Source organism: Schistocerca piceifrons, chromosome 4 (genome assembly GCF_021461385.2).
Source record: "Schistocerca piceifrons isolate TAMUIC-IGC-003096 chromosome 4, iqSchPice1.1, whole genome shotgun sequence".
Taxonomy (NCBI): domain Eukaryota; kingdom Metazoa; phylum Arthropoda; class Insecta; order Orthoptera; family Acrididae; genus Schistocerca; species Schistocerca piceifrons.
The window spans coordinates 16,373,501-16,397,985 of NC_060141.1; positions in this window are offsets into that span (position 1 = coordinate 16,373,501).

The window sequence follows — 24,485 nt, forward strand, 5'->3', positions numbered from 1 at the left end:
CACCGATGTGCCACGTGTGAGTCTCGAGTTTCAAGTGCTGCAAGTTTCTTAAGTACGACCTAAGGCGGGACCTCAGAATAATTTCACAAAAGTTACCTGGCGTGGAACTTATCTAATTTCCGTGAATTAGCGAGTACTTCGAACTTATAGTAATTTTCGTGTCAAAATAATTTCATACAAGTTATTAAGTGCGAAACTTGAAGAATTTCCGAAAGCTACCGAGTGTCCGGACTTGCAACAATTTGCGCCTTTCGACAAATAAAGGTCCCGAGTTCGAGTGTCGGTCCGGCACACAGTTTTAATCTGCCAGGAAGTTTCACATCAGTGCGCATTCCTCTACAGAGCGACAGTTTCATTCTGGAAACATCCCCCCCCTGCTGTGGCTAGGAAGCAGTGTCCTTTCTCCTAGGAGTGCTAGATCTGCCAGGTTCACAGGAGAACTTCTGTGAAGTGCGGAAGGTAGGAGACGAGGTACAGGCAGATTTGAAGCTGTGAGGCTAGGCCGTCAGTCGTCCTTGGGTAGCTCAGTCGGTAGAGCACTTGCCCGCAAAAGGCAAAGGTCCAGAGATCGAGTCTCGATCGGCCACACAGTTTTAATCTGCCAGGAAGTTTCTGGCCAGTAGCTGACTGGAGTCCTGTAGTCCGACCCTGAGAGTCAAGAAACTTACCTCTGCTACCTCACAACAAGGCGTGGGATAATTTTAAGGAAAAACACGTGGAAGGTGAATCCACGTATTTCGTCGTTTGTCATTTCATGGAATACGCTTTTCTGCTTAACAACAATGGTTACAAATTAAAAGACTTGTCAAAAAATGAATAACAACGCTCACAATAATTTGAAGAACATGAACGGTATCAGTTCATTAATAAAAAAACATTCAGTCTGCCTTCGGCAGTGACACAGTGCGGACCGTGTTGCCTGCCGGCCACGCTGTGGTGCGCGCGCCTGTTTGTTTACGCCGGAGCAGCTTCGCGTGTGCGGTGTTGTGAGTCTAGAACGAGATGGCACACTCGTACAGAAAAACGACTTTGAAGTTCAGTTTTGCGAACGACTATACACGACCAAAGGCACACGAGATTGAACGTTTCTTCAGAGAAGAGGTAAAAATCGATCCACAGGAAATCGTGGGAATCAATTTATCGGTCGTTTCAAGCGTCGTCTATGTCAAGCTTGTTGACGAGGCTGGTTGCGAAAGACTTCTACAACGATCACCGAACGGGTATCGTTTCTGTCATGCCGACGGGAATGTTGGTGCGGTTACAGTCGATCACGCGGGAATGGAGATCCGCACTATACGAGTCTTCGAACTTCCGTTTGAGGTCCCGTCTGAACTTGTTACCGACGCCTTTCGACCATACGGTACAGTTCTATACCAAGTGGCCGAAAAATGGACGAGTTTTACCACGTACCCCGTTTTAAATGGGGTGAGACAAATACGGATAGAACTGCGAAAGCACGTCCCCTCTTATTTGTATATAGGAGGTTGTCGAGCGATTATAATCTATGATGGGCAACCTCGCACTTGCTCGGGGTGCGGGAAAGAAGGTCACGTCCGCTCGGAGTGCCTCCAGCGACGTTTAGTGCAAACTCCACGGGATGACGTTCAGGCGCCACAACAGACGACTGTCTTACCGTTGACCTTTGTGGAAGCCCTGAGAGGCGACGTGAGGGAGATTTCCGATGGGCACCAGCAGCTGCCCCCTATAGAGAACATGGACACCAACGGACTGGAACCCCGACCACCGGTTCCACCACAGCAGACACAGGACACGACACAAGAGACGCAGCTGACAGCCGCTCCAGGCTCATCCGTGGTGGCTGCCAGTGCTTCCACCGAGAGCGTGATAGGCCAGGCCCAAGACGGAGGATACGCAACCCCAACAGCCGATGCGGAAGCAAGGCAACGAAAACAGCGTTCGCCGAAGAGAAGAAGGAAGCGTCGACTGACTTCTGCTGACGATAGCCATTGTCCCGAGGGGACAGTGGACGACTACGACAGTATCGACCTGAGACCAGTGGATTCAACAGATACCGAGATGACGATGCAGGAACTACACTGCGACGATAACTTGAACTCTCCTTCTGGTGACCGGAAGGCAGAAGTGGAGATGACAACCGTCCGACATCAGAGCGATGACAACGTTGCCTCCCATCCTTCGACCAGTTCCGGAAATATGCTGGGGGACTGGGCGCAAGAAATGGACCAACAGGAACAGAATGAAAATACGAACGCGACGATTGAGGATAGTCCTGGCCAGAGGTCGGGAGGGGTCGGGAAATGTTGAACAACTTAGTGTGTTGAGGAGCGCCGGGGGTGCAGATGGACGCTTAATGACACCGCCCTACGACTGATGAACACAAGCCAGGCGTACCGCATTGCCACGATAAACATTAATGGCATACGGACACCGCTTAAAATTCAAATTCTGACAGATATGTTACGCGCTGCGGACGTGGATATTGTACTCCTACAAGAAGTGCGTTTCACATTGCCGCCAGAGTTCTACGGTTATGAGGCACATTATTCAGTGCACGATGAAAGTGGATGCGGTGTGGCGATTCTCACCAGGGAAGGAATAGGAGTGGAGGACGCCGTGTCTCTCCCTTCGGCACGTGGCATAGCGATCACTGTCGACGGCGTTCGTTTCATCAATTTATACGCACCATCTGGCTCCACAAAACGAAGAGAAAGGGCGACTTTTTACACCGAAGAGATAGCACCGTTGTTCGCTGGACGCTATGATAACTATATAGTGGGCGGCGACTTTAATTGTGTCGTCGACAAAAAGGACCAATTACCTCATTATGTGCCATGCATGGAACTGCGTGCGTTGATTACCGAAATGGCGCTTCTGGATACCTGGGAATTGCAGCATGGTGACAGACCGGGTTATACGTTTGTCACGGGACACTCGGCGAGTAGACTTGATAGAGTGTATGTGACACGAGCTCTACGGACGGCGATACTGGATGCCGAAATCTGGCCAGCGGCTTTTACGGATCATATGGCGTACGTCTGTACGATTTCACTAACGCGTCAGAAGATATGGCGGAGTAAGGGTCACTGGAAAATGAATTGTGCACTTTTACGTGACACTGAATGTCACCACCGGTCGATAGAGGCGGCCTGGGAGACCTGCGTTCGCCGCCAACGAGCATACACCTCGGTTCTCCAGTGGTGGATTCAATGCGCAAAACCAACGTTACGGAGAACGTTGATACGATACGGGCAGGACAAGTCGCAGTGGAACCGCACGACGGCTGATTTTTATTTTACAGCCCTGAGGGAGCTGATGACCCAACAACCATCGCCGGAAAGGCACACGGCCATGCGCAGGATAAAAGCCAAGTTATTACAGCTGACGAGACTAAGAATGGAAGGTATAACGGTCCGGGCGAGATTGGCGGACACAGTTGCTGCCGAAACCCCCTCCATGCACCACGTGGTACGTGAACGCCAACGACGACGCAGGACATTGATCAGGGAACTAATCTCTGAAACTGGCCAGCAAGTCGTGAACCAGCGTGATATTGCGCATGTGTTTACTGACTATTTCCGCCAGTTATATGGACCTGTACAAGTGAACCACGAGACACTACCTGATGTCATCTCGGAAATGCCAGATAGAGGACCACCACTGGACGCAGAGACTTTCATCACAGCGATAACGGAGGACGAGCTGACAGATGCAATTGCCAGGGGGGCTCCGAACAAGTCCCCAGGACAGGACGGCTTCCCAATTGAATTTTACCGCGCCTTTGCATTCCTCATGGGACGGACCTGGATTCAGATGTACAACGAACTCCTGTTACCGCAGACTGCGGTACCTGCCGAATTCACGGAGGGTATCATCATTCCAATACCCAAACCACGCGGTGGCAGAAATCCAGGAGATTATAGACCACTCACTCTCTTGAACTGCGACTATAAGATTTTCGCGCGCATCCTTGGGGCTCGCCTGCGGTCTTCACTTTCTGATAGACTCCTCGTAGATCAAACTTGCCTCGGCGGTAAGAGCAACGTACATACGGCGCTCAGTGACTACCGAGATATCATCGCGTTAGCAGCGGCATGCCGAGTGCGTGGGGCACTCGTCGCTATTGACTTCGATCATGCATTCGACAGAGTGGATCATACCTTTTTGCATGCGGTGATGGGCAGATTGGGAATCCCACAGGCCTTCATCCTAGTGATCATGCGACTGTTACACGGCGTACGATCCAAGGTCTCGGTGAATGGGCGGGGCACTGACTACATCGTTATTTCAAGGTCAGTTCGTCAAGGTTGCCCTCTTTCGATATTTTTGTATGCAATGGCTTTGGAACCCTGTCTATATGGTCTCCGAAGACGGTTGGAGGGAGTGCCGTTGCCACAACTGACCTTTCATTGCCGCGCTTATGCTGACGATGTGATGCTGGTGGCACGGACAGGCGAAGAAGTACGTACGGCGTTGGCATGGATACAGCGATACGGGATGGCGGCAGGAAGCGTGCTTAATCTACAAAAATCACGCTGCATGAATGTCGGTCGAGGATTACAACAGGGGGAGGAAGGCCCGCTCATCTTAGTTAAGACCATAAAATGCCTAGGTATTACGTTCCACACGGATGTTCAGCGGACAGCAGCGGATAACTACCGACGCATATTGAAGCTGACGCGGACGAGGGTGCTGTTACAGAAATTAAGAGCGTTGGATATGATTCAGAGGGTGACCTATGTTAACGTATACTTAGCACCGAGACTGACTCACGTAGCGTATGTCCTGCCTTTAACGCGCACAATGGCATCACGGATACAAGCAACTTTCGGAACCTACGTGAGTGTGGGACACCTGTTTAAGATCCGATACACAACGCTTACGCTACCACCTGGAGAGGGTGAACTTGGTCTAGTGAACGTATATGAAAAGGCACGGGCGTTATTCGTCAGTACGATTTTCCGACAGTGGCGCGGTCAATTTCGCAATATCTCGGGTGCGTTGGCCGATGTACTAGCGCCCACTTCAATGCTGCCCCCAGTCAATGTGGGCCATATTTAACCGAAGCTGTCACATTTCAAGTCTTTTTTTTTGGAGCTTAGCTATGTCAGAGATTCCTTCCCAACAACACGACTACCGACGACGCGAGACGTATACCAACTCTTACTGCGCCGGTGCCCCAGGAATACCCTGGAAAAGAAGTACCCAGACAAGAACTGGCGACAGATATGGCGCGTTATACGGAACGTTTACCTCCCAACGTCGGTACGCTCAACATGGTATGTGGTGATAAATAGGAAGTTCGCAACGAATCAACGGCGGCACGCGATTCATTTGACAGACACTCCACTATGTTTAGGCTGAGCAACAGTGGACACTGATGAACATCGTTTAGCATGTAGTGGGACGGCTCCAGTGTGGCACTTGGCACAACAGATATTGGCGTTCCTGTTACGCTCCGCCCCTCACACAATTTCATCAGACACACTTTTTTTCCCCCAAGAATCTTATTTCCCGGTCCAAAAAAACTAATGCACTGACATGGGTGCGGGAAATGGTGGTGGGCTACGTGTATAACGAATCGGAAAAGGACAAAATTGATTTTTGGCATTTTCTCCTGGATGGACACACGAAGCTGCAACAGCATAAGAAATATAGGCAAGACTTCGCTAATTACTTGCGACTTACATTTACCGACCCGCCGGCCAGATGGGGTGTGACGGGTGAGAGATGAGATAGACGAAGAAGCCGAGATAGACATCGATCACACTTACGGACCCTTAGTTAATTTCGAGAAGACGACCCAGTCTTACACCAACGTCTGGAGAACGAGTCGATAGATGGCTCTCTTGCTCTATCGAGCGTCGGGTCGAGAGCAGGTGTAGCCCCCGACACGAATTTCATTTCATTGCTACAGGAGCATGTTTCTTTTGTATTTGTGCTATCCGCAATGTCTTCATGTCTTTCATTTGGACATTTTCAGTTATATTCATTTCCTTAATTAATTAATTTTCTAATTAGCCACTATTTGTTAACATATGGACTTTGCAGACACTATTTATGCGATAGTACAACAAAATCTATGTCAGCAAAGGTGGTAAGCCTGACATTGGTTACATAAAAAAAAAATAAAAAAAGTGGTTCCCTTGAAAAAATAAAAACAAAAAAAAGAAAAAAGAAGATGGTAGAGCACTTAAAAAAAGGTTGGTGGAGCACTTGCCCGCAAAAAAAAAGATGGAAAAAAAGTAAAAAAAAAAGTCGGTAGAGCACTTGCCCGCGAAAGGCAAAGGTCCCGAGTTCGAGTCTCGCTCGGCCACACAGTTTTAATCTGCCAGGAAGTTTCTGGGCAGTAGCTGACTGGAGTCCTGTAGTCCGACCCTGAGAGTCAAGAAACTTACCTCTGCTACCTCACAACAAGGCGTGGGATAATTTTAAGGAAAAACACGTGGAAGGTGAATCCACGTATTTCGTCGTTTGTCATTTCATGGAATACGCTTTTCTGCTTAACAACAATGGTTACAAATTAAAAGACTTGTCAAAAAATGAATAACAACGCTCACAATAATTTGAAGAACATGAACTGTATCAGTTCATTAATAAAAAAACATTAACAGTTTATAGCGTTAAGAACAGGATTTAAAACCAGGAGTATACATAAGTCCTCAAATACAAGTACGAAGTCACACCAACTAGGTGTGACTGGTTCAAGAATCTGAAGCTTAGCAGTAAAATAAATTACAAATGACTGCCACTAAAAAACTGACAATTCCCAGGCACGGATGAAACTTTAAACAACCAGGCAGCGCCCACCCATAATACACAAAGGATAACAAGTCACGCAACTGATTGCTGCTCTCGGAAAGTCCTTAACGATTTATAAACCATAATAAAATCCCTTAAGTAATAAAATACACAATGCCCAAAAATACAAGAAAAGCTGGGAAGGCACATAAGTTAAACGTGACTCCCAGTTGGTACACAGCAACAGAAACATTAATAATGATCCTTAAATAAACATACAGTCCCTCAAAATAGAACAAAGGTGACAAGTTACAGCAAATATTTACCATAGCATACTGGCAGCAACCACGCAAGTTTGACAATGAATGCATTTAGCTAATGACTACGGATAGAAAACTCAACAGTTCATATTCATACCGTACGTAAAAGCGTTTAAAACATAACACGCTCCAGAACTAGCCAAACCCTGTTTGCAAGATTTAAACAAGTTGTTAAAGAGCAAATAATAGTCACAAAGAACTTGGTACTTGCAGAACACACATTAAGGCTTTTGTGCTTGCTCAACTTTCAATATTTGGATAGATGAAGAATTCCGGAATTAATTGGGAGACACTCGCCATGGCACGTACAAAAGGGTCAAATTTACTTAACTTGAGCCAACACGAGGCAGCTGACAGAGGCGTCTGGCTGCGAGTTAACCGAGACGTCGTGCGACAGCGGAAGTGTCGACGCAGCAGGAAGAAGACACATCTCTGCTCCGGGTCCAGGAAACAGGAACGCGTAGTCCACTGCCAGACATACCCTGCCAGCATGCATCAGAAACGAAACTCATCTGCCCAAATAAGGCTACAAACGACAACGTCTAATATGTAGGAAATACTGACTTACTGCGGAAGTCCTTAACATTACATGAAAACTGTCGACGTGAACTACAACCACCTGCAGATCCAAATATCAGCCACACCCTCTTTCAAAAGTGCATTGCCTTCGACACAGATTATATTGCAGTCCCAATTACATCAACTCAGTTTACGCAGAGAGTATTCATACAGTTGCAATGGATTTCATCATCCATACAATCACTTACGGGCGTAATGAACATGAAGAGTCTAATTCAGCATTAACAAGTACCAATAAAAGATCAACACTCAACTCCACTCAGGTGAAAAGGAGCCACGACTTCCAGCGTTACACACAATGATATTATTGCTTCCAATCCGTGCAGCTGATCGACAAGTGCCGCAATGTTTAAGCCTCCAAAGTTGGCCCGGTGCCTGCTGACCAGGTTGCATGCGGCGTCAGCTGCCCTTCCCGCAACTCACCGCTGTCAGTACTAAATCCAGTCGGAAAACATTGGCTACTACCAGCTTCACAACTCGCGGCTTAACGAGCTCCACGCAGCAGGAGAGCCAGGAAAACAAACTCGCCAGCCACGCGGCCTGCAGGCACCACGGCCCGTCAAACTCTACAACACACTCCTCCACCAAAGACCATAGCCTTGGCAGATGACCAGGATCGATATCGGCTGTACAAGTAGCTAGTGGCGCCACTGGAGTGGCATGCCCGCTAAAAAATGGCTCTGAACACTATGGGACTAAACATCTGAGGTCATCAGTCCCCTAGACTTAGAACTACTTAAACTTAACCAACCTAAGGACACCACACACATCCATGCCCGAGGCAGGATTCGAACCTGCGACCGTACGAGCAGCGCGGTTCCGGACTGAAGTGCCTAGAAGCTCTCGCCCACAACGGCCGGCTATGCCCGCTAAAATTAAAGCAACCATGGCTCAACCTCTTTAGAAATTTACCTTTTTTTTTTTCAAATACCGCAACGTGTCGAGTATGCGGGCGACACAGTGGAGAGAGCAATTCATGCCGGACGTGACTACGTGTTCTTTTTGGCAGAGTTTTTCGTACCGTGACTTCAGTTCGGCATACCAGGGTACTTATTTCACGATTCTCGGAGACCAAATGTTGCCATTACGTCTAAATCTTCGCGGTGAGTGTGCTGTAGGTAATCCCCTCTCCCGAGATGCAACAGCCGTGTTCACCGGCGTGCTAGCGTATGTTCCTGATTTGGCGAACATTCAGACACCTTACGGCTGCACGATTAGCCCGCTCAATCACCCGATCGCAAACACACAGCAACTGTTCGGTGCTACTTGCAACATTTTAAACGTAGCAGCCAGCATCGCCATACACTGGTCGCTCCCTACAGGAACTAATCTTCAATGAGTGGCTTCAGCGTGTTGGCCATCTGCGTCTCCGACTTGTGGCCATTATCAACGATGCAGGCGGTGTTTCACAGTACTGCTGTTATGTCTCTTGGGGGTTACCAACCTTTCCCCTAGTGTGCTTATATTCGAGCGGGAGACGAGCATTTGCAGTGAGGTTTCCGGTTGTTTCATAAGAAAAATAACAGGGTGGAATCGATTCGCTGAGTTACAGTATAGCCCGCATCTCGTGGTCGTGCGGTAGCGTTCACGCTTCCCACGCCCGGGTTCCCAGGTTCGATTCCCGGCGGGGTCAGGGATTTTCTCTGCCTCGTGATGGCTGGGTGTTGTGTGCTGTCCTTAGGTTAGTTAGGTTTAAGTAGTTCTAAGTTCTAGGGGACTGATGACCATAGATGTTAAGTCCCATAGTGCTCAGAGCCATTTTTAGTTACAGTATAAAAATATTCATTTACTGATGATACAAAATTTTAATTGGGTTTACAATGAATTACACTCCTTAAGCTCATGAAGATATTAGAGCCAAGGAAAGGATAGTGATGACAACAAAACGGTTAGTTAAAAATGTGCATCATCAAGTATGTTTTTGGATAGGGTCCGCCTTTAGCAAAACACAATTTTGTTTTTTAACCCAAACATGTTTCACTGCAGTTGCAGCATCTTCAGTGGGCTTTTATTTCTCATCTGTTAAAGATAAACAATGTTCTTTACTGAAACTTCCTGGCAGATTAAAACTGTGTGCCCGACCGAGACTCGAACTCGGGACCTTTGCCATTCGCAAGCAAGTGCTATACCATCTGAGCTGCCGAAGCACGACTCACGCCCGGACCTCACAGCTTTACTTCTGCCAGTATCTCGTCTCCTACCTTCCAAACTTTACAGAAGCTCTCCTGCGAACCTTGCAGAACTAGCACTCCTGAAAGAAAGGATATTTCGGAGACATGGCACACAGTTTTAATCTGCCAGGAAGTTTCATATCAGCGCACACTCCGCTGCAGAGTGAAAATCTCGTTCTGGAAACATCCCCCAGGCTGTGGCTAAGCCATGTCTCCGCTGTATCCTTTCTTTCAGGAGTGCTAGTTCTGCAAGGTTCGCAGGAGAGCTTCTGTAAAGTTTGGAAGGTAGGAGACGAGATACTGGCAGAAGTAATGCTGTGAGGACCGGGCGTGAGTCGTGTTTGGGTAGCTCAGATGGTTAGTCTTCCGCCGGCAGTGCTGGCAGACGGTCACGCGCCACAGCGCTGCGGGCGAGGCGCGCACGGTGTGTTTGTGTTTACTGCGGCCGCTGTGAGTGCCGTTTTTCCCATGGCGCACAACTATCGGAAGAAGACATTACGTTTCAACTTTTGTTCCGACTTCGCCCGACCCAAGGCCCTGGAGGTAGAACGTTTTATTCGCGATGAAGTTAAAATACCACCAACGGATCTAATTGGTATCCACTTGTCCACAGTTAGCAGTACCGTCTACGTCAAAATGATCAACGATGCGGCGTGCGACAAGGTGCTTCGAGAGGCAAAACGTGGACTGCACTTCTGTCATTCCGACGGCAACGTCGGACCCGTTACCGTCGATCACGCAGGTCTCGGCACACGGACGACAAGGATCTTCGAATTGCCGTTCGAACTACCTGCAGACGTCGTCATCGAGGCGCTCCGTCCCTATGGCAACGTTCTGGAACATGTTGCCGAACGATGGGCACAATTTCAGACCTATCCAGTTTTAAACGGTGTTAGACAGGTCCGCATCGAGTTGCAGAAACACGTGCCTCCCTATCTACGTATCGGAGGCTGCCGTGCCATTATAATGTACGACGGCCAACCTCGGACCTGTTCCGGTTGCGGGAAAGAAGGTCACCTACGGTCTGAATGCATTCAACGACGTGTCGCGCAGCTCCCGTTGTCGGGAGCGTCCGTCACACCCACGATGACCGCCCTACCGGTCACTTACGCAGCGGCTCTTGCCACGTCTACAGTTTCGTCCAGTCCGTCGCCCGCTCCTTCCGATCGGCACGTCCCACCGTCCCGGTCACCAACGGACGGTGCGGACGTCCCACCTGACAAACTTGCCGCCGAACAGGCTCCCACACCGGACGCAGAGGAGGACAGTACATCTTCACAACACCTGTTTGACAATTTCATTGTACCCACCGACGCCGTCGAACCAGGTCGACGCTCCTCCTGGCTGTCGTCCGACACTGAGGAACACGTGCGCAAACAACGCTCGCCAAGTAGGCGCAAACGCCGTCGCCGTTCACCCACGGGCTCTCAGAGCGTCGCCACCCGCGATGACGAAGACGAAACCCAACGAGCCGACATTTCCACGCAGAGGTCGGCGGACAACTTTCACGATGAACAAGAAGTTTCGCAGGACGGGACCACCATGGAGGTCTCCACGCATAATGTAACGATCGGTGCACAGGTTGAGACGCCTGTCTCCCCGCCGACAACTCCAGATATCTCTCACCACGACGCAATTCCCATGGACATTGGACAGGCATGGGCCGACGACATTGAGGAAGATGCGCCCCCTCCTCCGGATGAATTGCCTCCGTCGGACAAGGCTGCCTGTTAACATCAAAAGCGAGGCACTGCAGCTGGTGGGACGGGACTTCCTGTCGGTGCCCTCCTCTTACTTCCCTTGGTGATGGTAGATGCGCGTCCACCACCACTGAAACAAACGTACCGGTTCGCCACACTGAACATCAACAATATCGGCACTGCACCCAAGCTGCAACTCCTATGTGACATGCTTCGGGGCCTCTGACGTCGACGTCGCCCTTCCTCAGGAAGTACGCGTTGCCACACTACCACCAGTCTACGGCTACGACTCATACACGTCCACATGTGATCAATCAGGGCGTGGAGTGGCTTTCTACATACGCGAAGGAATCCCACTCAAGGACACGACAATCCTTCCCTGTGGAAGGGGCATGGCTGTTACCATCTTCGACAAGCGCGTCATTAATATCTACGCTCCGTCTGGCTCCACGAACCGTCGGCAGCGGTCCACTTTCTTCGGACATGACGTGGCGCCCCTGTTTTCTGGACGCTACGATCGCCTTATCATGGGAGGCGATTTCAACTGCGTCCTCCATCCGCAGGACCAAATGCCTGTTTATTCGCCATGCCCGGCGCTGCTCACCTTAATCGAGTATTTTCATCTAGTGGACGTTTGGGAGAAAATTCATGGCAATACCCCCGGTTTTACCCATTATACATCACATTCTGCGCGCAGACTGGACCGGTTTTATGTCTCTGCCCACCTTGGCAATGAAGTCGCCCAAGCTGAACGATGCCCCTTGCATTTTCGGACCACTGCGCCGCCATTTGTTCCCTGGCTCTGCCACCTCAGTCAGTGTGGCGCAGCAGAGGTTACTGGAAGCTTAATACCTCCCTCCTCAATGATCCACAGTGCCGACAATGTATTGCCACTACATGGGCGTCTTGCGAAAGACGCCTCCCGCAGTACACATCCACGTTCCATTGGTGGCTCAAATGTGCCAAACCTGCGGTCAGAAAGGTCTTCATGCAAAGTGGCAAGGAAGCAGCGGCAAGGCATCGAGGCACCGCAAATTTTCACCACGCCGCCCTCCGTGAGCTCGATGCGCTCCCTCTATCACCTGATACCAATAGGGAACGACAGCGTACTAAAGCTCGTCTCCTTTCTCTCCAACGTGCACGACTGCATGGTGCCGTGGTGCGTTCCCGACGACAAGACCTCCTCCACGACGGAACCACAATCCACGCCGCATCCGACCCTAGTCGTCAACGTCGACTTTTCGTCCCCAACATCACGACCTCCGATGGTGTTCACCACACAACACAGGCGGCAGTGGTGTCTGCCTTTGCTGAACATTATCGCCAATTTTATGATGATGAACCGATGGCGACGCCCATTCCTGATGATCTCCGTCCTTCCCCTGATCGGACCCTCACCGTAGCGGAGTCAACGTCCACGATGTCTGCAATCACCGCAGAAGAAGTAGCAGATGCGATCAACTAAGCCGAAGGGAGGGTCTCATGTCTCTGCATATCGCCCCCTTACACTACTGAATGCAGACTATAAAATCTATGCACGCCTCTTAGCAGCGCGCATACGCACCGTCTTACCTACGGTCCTTTTACCGGAGCAGACTGCACGTGGTTGTGGGGCCACCTTACAAACTGCCTTAGGAGAATGCTGTGACCCCATCGCACTGGCGTCGGTTTGTCGCCTTCGTGCACCACTGTCTAACAACCCTACCACAACAAAGGTCAAAATTTTAATAACGATTGCGGTGTTGCTCACGCTGCTACATACTGCATTATCGGGCAACAACAGTCATATTATGTGGCAGGTGTCATCGGAGCGCAGTTAATAGTCATTTCATGCAATAATGAAAAAACTAGGCACTCATCTTTTTGTGTTTCCCACATGGCTCAATCGTTGAAAATCTAGGTGGTTATGATTCCAAGCTCGGATGCAAAGAGGCCAGGGTTTTATCCTGCTACACTCAAAAGTTTTGTAGATGGGTTTCACAAACCACTTTCAGTTTTGCTGGACAATGGTGATGTAAAAAAATAATCAGCACTCTGAAATTAAGTTACACTTCCTTTTAATTGCTTTTATTGCAATATCACGTAAACACAAAACATCACTTCACAATACGAAACATACTTGAAAAACATCTCTCTCACAGTCGCTGTTAAAGTTAACATTTTATAAGCGGACTACGTTATGCGTCTTTCCACCATGACGTCCAACACTTGACTTTCTCAAGGTCCGACTCTCTAACAAGTCAACAACTAACTAACAATCGCTTACGCGCCCAAAAATCAGAGTTACAAGTACGTCAAAGATCATAGTGACAAAAGAAAGAATACACATAAGAATAATATCATTGCAATTTAAACATATCGATGTATCAAAAGTGAAATCAAATCTGAATGTTGTCTCAGAAATATGTTAAGTAGTTAACAGAAATACAGTAGAATATTACTGGTATCGAGAGGTTCAGGTGAGGTGCCGTAATGGTTACGTAATTCAAGTACCATTACAACTGGTATCCGTCGATTTCATGAGTGCCTTTGATCGCGTTCGACACCCATGCCTCCTCACGGTGGCGACACGTATGGGGTTCCCATTACTTTTTGTCGATGCCATTCGCCGGTTACTACTTCCCGCGGTCTCGATGGTACAAGTCAATGCGAGGCTTGTAGGACCGATTCCTATACGCCGCTCTGTGCGTCAAGGATGCCCTATGTCTACTTTACTATATGCCATTGCACTTGAGCCCCTCATCACTGGACTTGCCTCTAGACTGCAGGGCCTCACTTTGCGTGACTACACCTTTCACTGTAGGGCTTATCCGGACGATCTCCTCTTTCTCAACTGCTCCTCCACGGAACTCAATGACGCCGTCCAATGGACCCACCAGTATGGACGTCTTTCTGGTAGCATTCTTAATGTCCGCAAATCGACTATGATGCACATTGGGCGCGGCCTCCCGGCTATGGTGCCGACCCCACTCCCAGTCAGTGCCACCCTTCGTTACTTGGGTATCGAATTTACGAGCTCCACACACCGCACAGTGGCCCTGGCTTACCGGCGGCTTTTGCAGTCGATTCGGCACCATGTCCGCAGTCAAGTGCACCGTAACTTAAACCAACTCCAACGTGTGTCCTATGTCAACATGTATGTCGCCCCTAAACTGGTACACGTCGCCCAGATCCTCCCAATGCCGTTACTCCTTGGACGCCGCATCCAATCAGCCTTTGGATATTTCGTGTCAGCAGGGGCACTTTTCAAAAGTCCGCTACAACACTCTAACACTGCGTCCTGCAAAAGGTGGCCTCGGACTCGTCAACGTGCGGGCACGCTCTTCTGCACTCTTTGTCCACACTCTGTTGCGGCACTGGCAGGGGCCGGTCCCGTCCTTAACACACAGTCTCTTAGATATCCTCCGACCAGCTTCACTCGATCCACCGATCAATGTGGCACCTATTTCTCCATTATTGTACCACGTCGCCAATTGTTTCATAGAACTCACCTACGTTCGGGGCGATCTTCCAGTCACCCGTCCTCCCCGTACAAAAGACTTTTATCGTTTGTTTATGCTGTCCAAGCCTTGCGACCCCATGGTGCTACAGCATCATGACATTAACTGGCGCACGGTTTGGGGGTGTGTGCATGCACGCTTTTTACCGTCGTCTGTGTCTGCACTCCGGTATGTTTTAGTCTATGGAAAATTCCCGACTAATAGTCGACTTTATCGCATAGAACTAGCCACCTCCCCACTCTGCCCTGACTGTCAGCTCGAAGACACCGACGAGCACCGTCTTACGTGCCCCCTGAAAGAAAACGTATGGCTCCTCATCCAACGAATCGTGGGCTTTTACCTCCGTGCCTCGCCAATGACACTAACCCCGGATTTCCTGTTGTTGGCCCAGACATTTCACTACCCTCTTGCTAAGCACAATACCTTAATCTGATTTCGAGGACAGGCTTTAGAATACCTGTTTCAGAGTGGTCCGCATACAGTCCTTGACTTCTGGTACAAAGTTGTGACCGCGCATAGCACCCTCACCCGAAAACCATCTTACCAACAAACATTTGCCGGTTATCTCCGCAGCGTCTTCCTTGACCCCCCTCAAAGTTGGTGTGTGCCATGCCTACCTGTCACATGATGCAACACCCTTATCCACGTTCTCATGCATTGACCAAAAAAAGAAATAAAAAAGGAAGAAAACATAATATGTTATAGTTTGTTGTATTTCATGTTTTTTTAATATGTTTTGTTTCACTCACAGTCATTTGTATATGTTTTAAATGGTACCTTGAAGAACTCTTGCATAGTGAATATATATGTACTTTTAGTTTGTTCAATAAAGATTATTTAAAAAAAAGGAAGAAAACAGGATATGTTATATTTTGTTATATTTAACGTTATTCTAATAATTTGTTTACCTAGCACTCATTTGTATATGTTTAACTGGTACCTTGAAGAACTGTTGCTTTGTGTGTCTATATGTACTTTCAGTTTGTTCAATAAACTTTCTTTAAAAAAAAAAAAAATGGTAGTGCACGTGCCCGCGAAAGGCAAAGGTCCCGTGTTCGATTCTCGGTCGGGCACACAGTTTTAATCTTCCAGGAAGTTTCATATCAGTGCACACTCCGCTGCAGAGTGAAAATCTCATTCTGGAATGTTCTTTACTGTTTGTATACAATGTAAATATTAGCTTTTAAATCGTAATTACAGATATTTGAAAAAAAACACATAAAATATGAATTGATACCTTTGTACCACATGGTGTGGTTTTCCTTATGTGTTGTGTTTCTATAGTGACTGTTTTGTTCCACAGTTTGTCATCTGCAACCACTTACACCTTAAAGTAGATAGATTGTTTAAGCCAGAATTGCGATTTTAAATTGTTATTTCTATGCCTGAAATTGATTAATTCTATATGTGTGTGTGTGTGTGTGTGTGTGTGTGTGTGTGGGAGGGGGGGGGGGGTGAGAGCACTATAGGTTGCTCTTTTCTGAGAATTATTAGACAAGACCAGCTTACACAGCTCTCACCCTATCCCCACCACCCCAGCCCCCCCACCCCATACACACACACACACACACACACACACACACACACACAATTCACAGACACCTCTGAAAGATTCAGAACAACCGCCAGGAACACCTTCAACTGTTCCACTGTGTCAGCCATCTTGTTTTTACACCTTCAACTGTTCCACTGTCCACCAACTCAATATATAGTGTTTGACAGTGACGAAGATGAGGAAAATAAAACGTAAGTGAAACATTATGTAAATAGACACACACACACACACACACACACACACACACACACACACACACACACTCACTCACACACACACACACACACACACACACATCGAATTAATTAATTTCAGGCACAGAAATAACAATTTCAAATCGTAATTTTGGCTTAAACAATTTATCTACTTTAAGGTGTAAGTGGTTGCAGATGACAAACTGGGGAACAAAACAGTCACCGTAAAAACACAACACATCAGAAAAATCACTCCATGTGGTAAAAAGGTATGAATTCATAATGTATGTGTTTTTTTCAAATATGTGTAATTACGATTTAAAAACTCATAGTTACATGTATGCAAACAGTAAAGAACATTCTTTACCTTTAACAGATGAGAAATTAAAGCTCACTGAAGATGTTGCAACTGCAGTGAAACATGTTTGGGTTAAAAAACAAAACTGTGTTTTGCTGAAGGCGGTCCCTACCCAAAAACGTACGTGTTGTTAAAGCAAACACGGAAAAAAGAACTCATACCACAAGATGATTATTAATGTGCATCATATTCAATATCATGGCATTAACAAGAAGTTGCCACAGCAAACTCATGACAAGAGTTGCGTTCATACACAGCATTATTCCGAAATTCAAGTTCTAAAAAGACACTAAATAAAACTTTTTAGTTAAAATTTAGCACCGTGCACCGTGTTCAGTATTATAGCATAGGAGACAAACCAATACACCAACGTCAGAGCAGCAGTGAAGTGAGAGCACCAGTAGTCACTCTGTGTAGAATGAATCAGTGAAGAAGTCTATTAACCAATTAAGGAGAATAACTGCGGCAAAGACAATACTTCGGAACGATGCTTCCCTTGGCAGGAGAACAGATATTTCCAATGAGAAGAGTGCCGTCACATAGACCTTGTTACCGGAACCTCAGTCCACCACTAAATACACATACAAGGTAAAGCCACAGGCTATCATGAATCAGAGGAGTGTTAACGACAGGAAACTATAAATTCTTGGCGCGGCCTCCAGACTTTGCACACCTTTAATGAACATCAGCCACGTGCCGTCCTACAAAGCTACAGTACGAGAACAGATATGGAACAGTTATGGAATAATATCCCTCCGATTTATAGACGGTAAAGGCAACCATCCAACTACTCTTCATGCAAAGTCTATCGCTGTATAGAACCAGGGGATAGAATACATAGTCAGATCCGTAATATAGTTCAAATAAATCTGTTGGCTCATAGTCTCTAAGTGGTAAGCCGCGTGGGGCAGCCGTGGTGTCTAGGGCGTCTTGTCACGGTTCGCGCGGCTCCCCCCCCCCCCCCCCTTGTCCTTAGCGTAAGTTAGTTTAAGTTAGATTAAGTAGTGTGTAAGCCCAGGGATCGATGACCTCAGCAGTTTAGTCCCATAATCCTTAAGAAAAATTTCCAAATCTTTTCTACGTGTTAACCTTACGACTTATCTTAGAAGAAAGATTAAGGAAGAGCAACCTACATTTCTAGCATTTATAGACTTAGAGAAAGCTTTTTACAATGTTGACTGGAATACTCTATTTCAAATTCTAAATGTGGCAGGGGTAAAATACAGGGAGCGAAAGGCTATTTACAATTTGTACAGAAACCAGACGGCAGTTATAAGAGTCGAGGGGCAGGAAAGGGAGGCAGTGGTTGGGAAGGGAATGAGACAGGGTTATAGCTTCTCTCCGATGTTATTCAATATGTATATTGAGCAAGCAGTAAAGGAAACAAAAGAAAAATTCGGAGTAGGTATTAAAATCCATAGAGAAGAAATAAAAACTTTTAGGTTCGCCGATGACATTGTAGTTCTGTCAGAGAAAGCAAAGGACTTGGAAGAGCAGTTGAACGGAATGGACAGTGTCTTGAAAGGAGGATGTAAGATGAACATCAGCAAAAGCTAAACGAGGATAATGGAATGTAGTCGAATTAAATCGGCAGATGCTGAGGGAATTAGATTAGGAAATGAGACACTTAAAGTAGCTCAAAAATAAAATGTGTAAAATGTGTGTGAAATCTTATGGGACTTAACTGCTAAGGTGATCAGTCCCTAAGCTTACACAATACTTAACCAAAATTACCCTAAGGACAAACACACACACCCATGCCCGAGGGAGGACTTGAACCTCCACCGGGATCTTAAAGTAGTAAAGGAGTTTTCCTATTTGGGGAGCAAAATAACTGATGATGGTCGAAGTAGAGAGGATATTAAATGTGGACTGGCAATGGGAAGGAAAGCGTTTCTGAAGAAGAGAAATTTGTTAACATCGTGTATAGATTTAAGTGTCGGGAAGTCGTTTCTGAAAGTATTTGTATGGAGTGTAGCCATGTATGGAAGTGAAACATGGACGATAAATAGTTTGGACAGGAAGAGAATAGAAGCTTTCGAAATGTGGTGCTACAGAAGAATGCTGAAGACTAGATGGATAGATCACATAACTAATGAGGAGGTATTGGATAGAACTGGGGAGAAGAGGGGTTTGTGGCACAACTTGACTAGAAGAAGGGATCGGTTGGTAGGACATGTTCTGAGGCATCAAGGGATCACAAATTTAGCATTGGAGGGCAGTGTGGAGGGTAAAAATTGTAGAGGGAGACCAAGAAGTGAATACAGTGAGCAGATTCAGAAGGATGTAGGTTGCAGTGAACACTGGGAGATGAAGAAGCTTGCACAGGATAGCATAGCATGGAGAGCTGCATCAAAACAGTCTCAGTATTGAAGACCACAACAACAACAACAACAACCAGAGAATGGCGATATGCTCACACCGAGACACAGAAAATATGTCCATCAGAAGCGCACATGGATTTCTTCCGTGCTTCAAACTTGTGAAGACGCACTACTGTCATTGTCCTATGTTCCGGCTGCACCGCCTCCAGACTGCACACAATACCAGGCCCATGGTCGCTCATTCTCTGCGGATGGCCCGTAAACCAAAAGCATTCACAGCTTGCGGGAAAGCTCTTCCGGAGCGAGCAAAACAACCGCCTCTCCTCAGGTGGCTCCGACATCTATCTTATTCTACTTGCCGCCATTTCAACACCAGACGGGGAAGAGGACAAACCACTTATGTCGGCTAATGCCAACCTAGACAGTAATGCGCACAGAGCACAGTAGATACATCAGCTAGACTAACGACTATTTAATAAATGAACAGCGAGAACTGAACGAATCTCAAAGTGGTATATGCATGTCATTCCCAGAGTGCAGAAACAGTACCGCGTGCCTTTTTCCTTACAACGTGGAGAGGAGCGTTTCTTCTCGCATGGACTAAAGTTGACTCTGTGCTCTGTGTTAGTTTAACGAAACTTAGAACCGGTGATCGTATTTCGGAATTTATACAAACACTGTGAAAGAAAACTGAGAACCTGAATCCTCTCTCGAGACTAACAGCGAAGCAGATAGTTATTATTAAAAACTTTGACAACGATTACGCCTCTGCGACGTGTGAGGCGCTTCCGAGATATGTGGCGAACCCGACACGGAACGGCTGAAGCGGAATGGAGCGCAGACAATATGGCGCAACATCGGACTGCGGTAGACACAGCTCCATGTGAATTATTACGGTCGCTCAGTGAAGCTGTCAGACCCAATTAAAATTCATAAAGCGCATCCCTCTTTGTGAGCACAAATGAAAAATTGTGGCTCACGGATCTCATTTCGCCGTGCCCGGTTCCTCCTCGCGCAAGAAGCGGCAAACAAAAGCGGGCGGACAAATGACCCCGCTACCTGCTCCCACCTGTTTTCCTCGCTCTGTATTCTCGCTCCTCTCTCCCTCTTCTCTTTCTGTCACGCTAATGGTGCACGCTTTCTTTCTGCCGCTCTAACACATTGTCGGTGCTTTCAAGTCAGACACTTCACCCTGAATTGTTCTTCAGAATTAATCACAAAACATCTGTAATGAAACGTCTTCCAAGAATCACATTACGGAACTGTCTTTAGCAGGCGAAATTGCGTTTCCGCTCTCTTCCTTGACTGTGTCTGTACTCCCAGCACCATTGAAGAGTCTCGACGTGAAATATTCTCGTTTCTTTACTTCTCCTTTTTTTCCCCTACGATGCTGTTTTACAATCTGGTTTCGAATTACTGCGGAAATTCATACTACTTATCCATAATGGAGGAGCTTTGTTCCACCACCCTCTAAAGCAGTATCGTCGAATTTGTTTCGTCTGAAAAGCAGTTCTCCACTCAGAGAAATTCACAGAGGTCGCTCTGAATGCATTACGATTCATTTTTACTTTTTCTGCATTTGGCAGTCATTGTGCATACCACTCCTGAAAATCAAATACCATATATAGGCAACTGCCTGAATAACACAGTTTACACCCACATTTTACTATGCGTGGCGTTTGACTATTATATGTAGACGAAAATGAAACAAGCAAGAAATCGCAGGAAACATAGGTCCATAAGACAATGGTTTCTCCAGTACGATCCCGGGTTCGATTCCCGGCGGGGTCAGGGATTTTCTCTGCCTCGTGATGGCTGGGTGTTGTGTTCTGTCCTTAGGTTAGTTAGGTTTAAGTAGTTCTACGTTCTAGGGGACTGATGACCATAGATGTTAAGTCCCATAGTGCTCAGAGCCATTCTCCAGTACGACGTGTTACGGCTGAGTTCACGTAGAGTCCCCAAGGATCCAAGGTGCAGAAATGCACTCTGGGACAGACACCTTACAACAGTATCCCAAACGATCACCGATCATGTGAAGGCGGGTTTTGCTATGTCTCCTCACGTTCTGATATCCAACGTGCGTTCCGAATCCGTTGACAATTGGGTTCCCATTGTTCATCGACGCTACTAAAAGGGCTTGTATACACCCGAGCTTTTAAATATTACCACAAAAAAAAAATCCAGCGATTTCAAGTTGGTGGACATGGGAGTGTGGTGTCACCGCCAGACACCACACTTGCTAGGTGGTAGCCTTTAAATCGGCCGCGGTCCGTTAGTATACGTCGGACCCGCGTGTCGCCACTATCAGTGATTGCAGACCGAGCGCCGCCACACGGCAGGTCTAGAGAGACGTCCTAGCACTCGCCCCAGTTGTACAGCCGACTTTGCTAGCGATGGTTCACTGACAAATTACGCTCTCATTTGCCGAGACGATAGTTAGCATAGCCTTCAGCTACGTCATTTGCTACGACCTAGCAAGGCGCCATTATCATTTGCTATTTATCTTGTGATGCATGTACCGTCAGACCGATGTTCACCAATTATGGATTAAAGTTAAGTATTCCAGAAGCTACGTACCTTTTTTGCTAGTCTCAATTCCTTGTCATTTTCCAGACCTCACGCCAGCCTGCGTGAACTTAAACGCGTTCCTTTCGGCTTCCTGTCATAGTGGATTGGCTGTCTAGCCAGTCCACAACAGCGAGCCCATGGTTTGGCGAGCCACAGACAATACACTTGTTATCAAAACACTGTATATTAGTACTTCGGTATCCGGATTGATAAGCGCAATTACTTTCTAATTTACACCTCACACGCAATGTTTCGAAATGAGCGTAGCGCCACACATAAATAGTGTTGCAACATTGCCATGACTGCAATTGTCTTGTGTGTTTTGCGATGGGGTCGTTCAACTTGCTGTATCACAGTATTTGGTTAGATCGCAGCTTGCTCTGTGTGTTCGTTTTTCATTTATATTCATTTGAATCAGAGGAAGGGACAAGAATAAAGTTTTATTCGGCTACAAACTTCGGGAGCTCGCACCCCGATTGGCCATCACAGATCAAACAAAGCTTCACGCCCGACCAACACAGACCACACGGGCCTTTGTATTGTGTCTCACTGTTTAGAGGCACAAAACGCGTGGGTGTTTTCACGCTCGTTACTAAATGCAAATAAGTAGGAGGCCGGGTTGATGGGAGCTGAAGGAGTCCAGGTTGCAATAATATGCGGTACGGCACACTGTTAGAGAGAAGGATTATTGTTCAAGAATCACATAGTACAATGAAATTACTTATCTTCAGTAGTTTGTAGGACTGCAGCTGCGGCTATGAACTGACAATCTCGTAACATGGAATACCGTGAACTAATACAACATATTCTCAGGGACTAAGCCTGACGGGCCTCCTCAGAGAATCAATGCAAACATTACGGAATTGGCTGAGGGCCGATTATGAAAGTGCGTCTGCCTAGGTTGAAATCTAGCTAAGAAGTGAACGAGACACACTCCAGTTCCGTGGAGCTGCACAGCCCGCTAGAGGGCTCTGTGCTCGGCAGACGACGGGCTGCCAACCTTGTGTTGGCGTGGCGTTGTAGTAGCATCTGTGGCAATGATACTACACTTTGCAGACACTCCTCACTAACAGATGAATTCGCCAGCTGGTTAGATTCTCTGAGGAACAACTGACAGACGTTTGGCTTGCGGATGAGCAGGCGTGTTTCAAGATTTCGTTTTAATTAAAGCTAACGATGGGAATAAATTAACCGAACACTTCTTAGCTGTCTGCATGACTTAAGAGTTAGTGACTGGATTGTAAACGGACTCCAGCAGTCCGGGCGCCCCATATTTACGAAAATCTTGTAAGTCATGCATAATCGTATACTAAAGAAATGAGAGCATATTTTCATAATGTAATGTCGGAAAGCACCACAGAAGAAAGTATACTAAATTGCGAGGTAGTTGGTTTTTAACAATGTGCAAGAACATGGAATTAGAAAAATTCTGAAACTAAAGACACACTAAAAAATTCAGAATACCCTCCCACGACAACAAACACTGGCTGCTGTACATGCCCTCTATGGACTTGTTCCGCAACTCTAATGGCAGACGGGCAGACGATTACATTCCTGAGATACAGCTGTGCAGAGAGGGGGATGATATGATTGCGAACTAGTAGGCAGTGATTTGGCTCCTCATTGTTTTGTACGATTCACATCGCAAGCTTCAGTATTCTGTCCATGCTGCGCATACATTCACCTGCGAGAAATTCATCCACCAGGACAGAGAGATACTGACGACTATTACCTTCTATGGAGAAGTCTATATCAACTACATTTCTTAAAGTCGCTCTTACGGTTCCTGTACCTCACAGCCTGTACCTCTAGGCTTGATCACCTTGTTGGGGTTGGAAGCTCCTGTAGATGTTTTAACCACGTCTGCGAATTAAATTTGAATTTCTTAACTCCACCTTACAAAACACAATGTATTTCCCTTTCTCTGTTTTCCCAGACGTCTGCGTGTCTGAATTAATTTCTCTAAAATAGTGCAAGAAGTTCTTATGGGTATCCAGATATGACCGGGTGAATAAAAAAGGGTAAGTAAAAAAAAAAGAAAACCATTATGTTTTGCAGTAGTCATGGATTAAAATCTCACACATACCGCTAAGCGTTAATGACGTTGCTACTATCACTTCATCCAACACCGACCACCGCCTAACTGGTCTCGCTACAGGAGGTTTCTGTTAGCTCCTGCAAGTGTCCTGGTAAGCATTTAATCTTAGATGCAAGGCACTACTTGGACGATAAAACATTAAAACGTACCGTGCAACAATGACGTCCACAGAAATTATTAGTGTTCCAGCGACTAACGAAGACTCTAATTTGTGGGGAAATACAGGGCTATTACGAATGATTGAAGCGATTTCATAAATTCACTGTAGCTCCATTCATTGAGATATGGTCACGACACACTACAGATACGTAGAAAAACTCATCAAGTTTTGTTCGGCTGAAACCGTACTTCAGGTTTCCGCCGCCAGAGCGCTCGAGAGCGCAGTGAGACAAAATGGC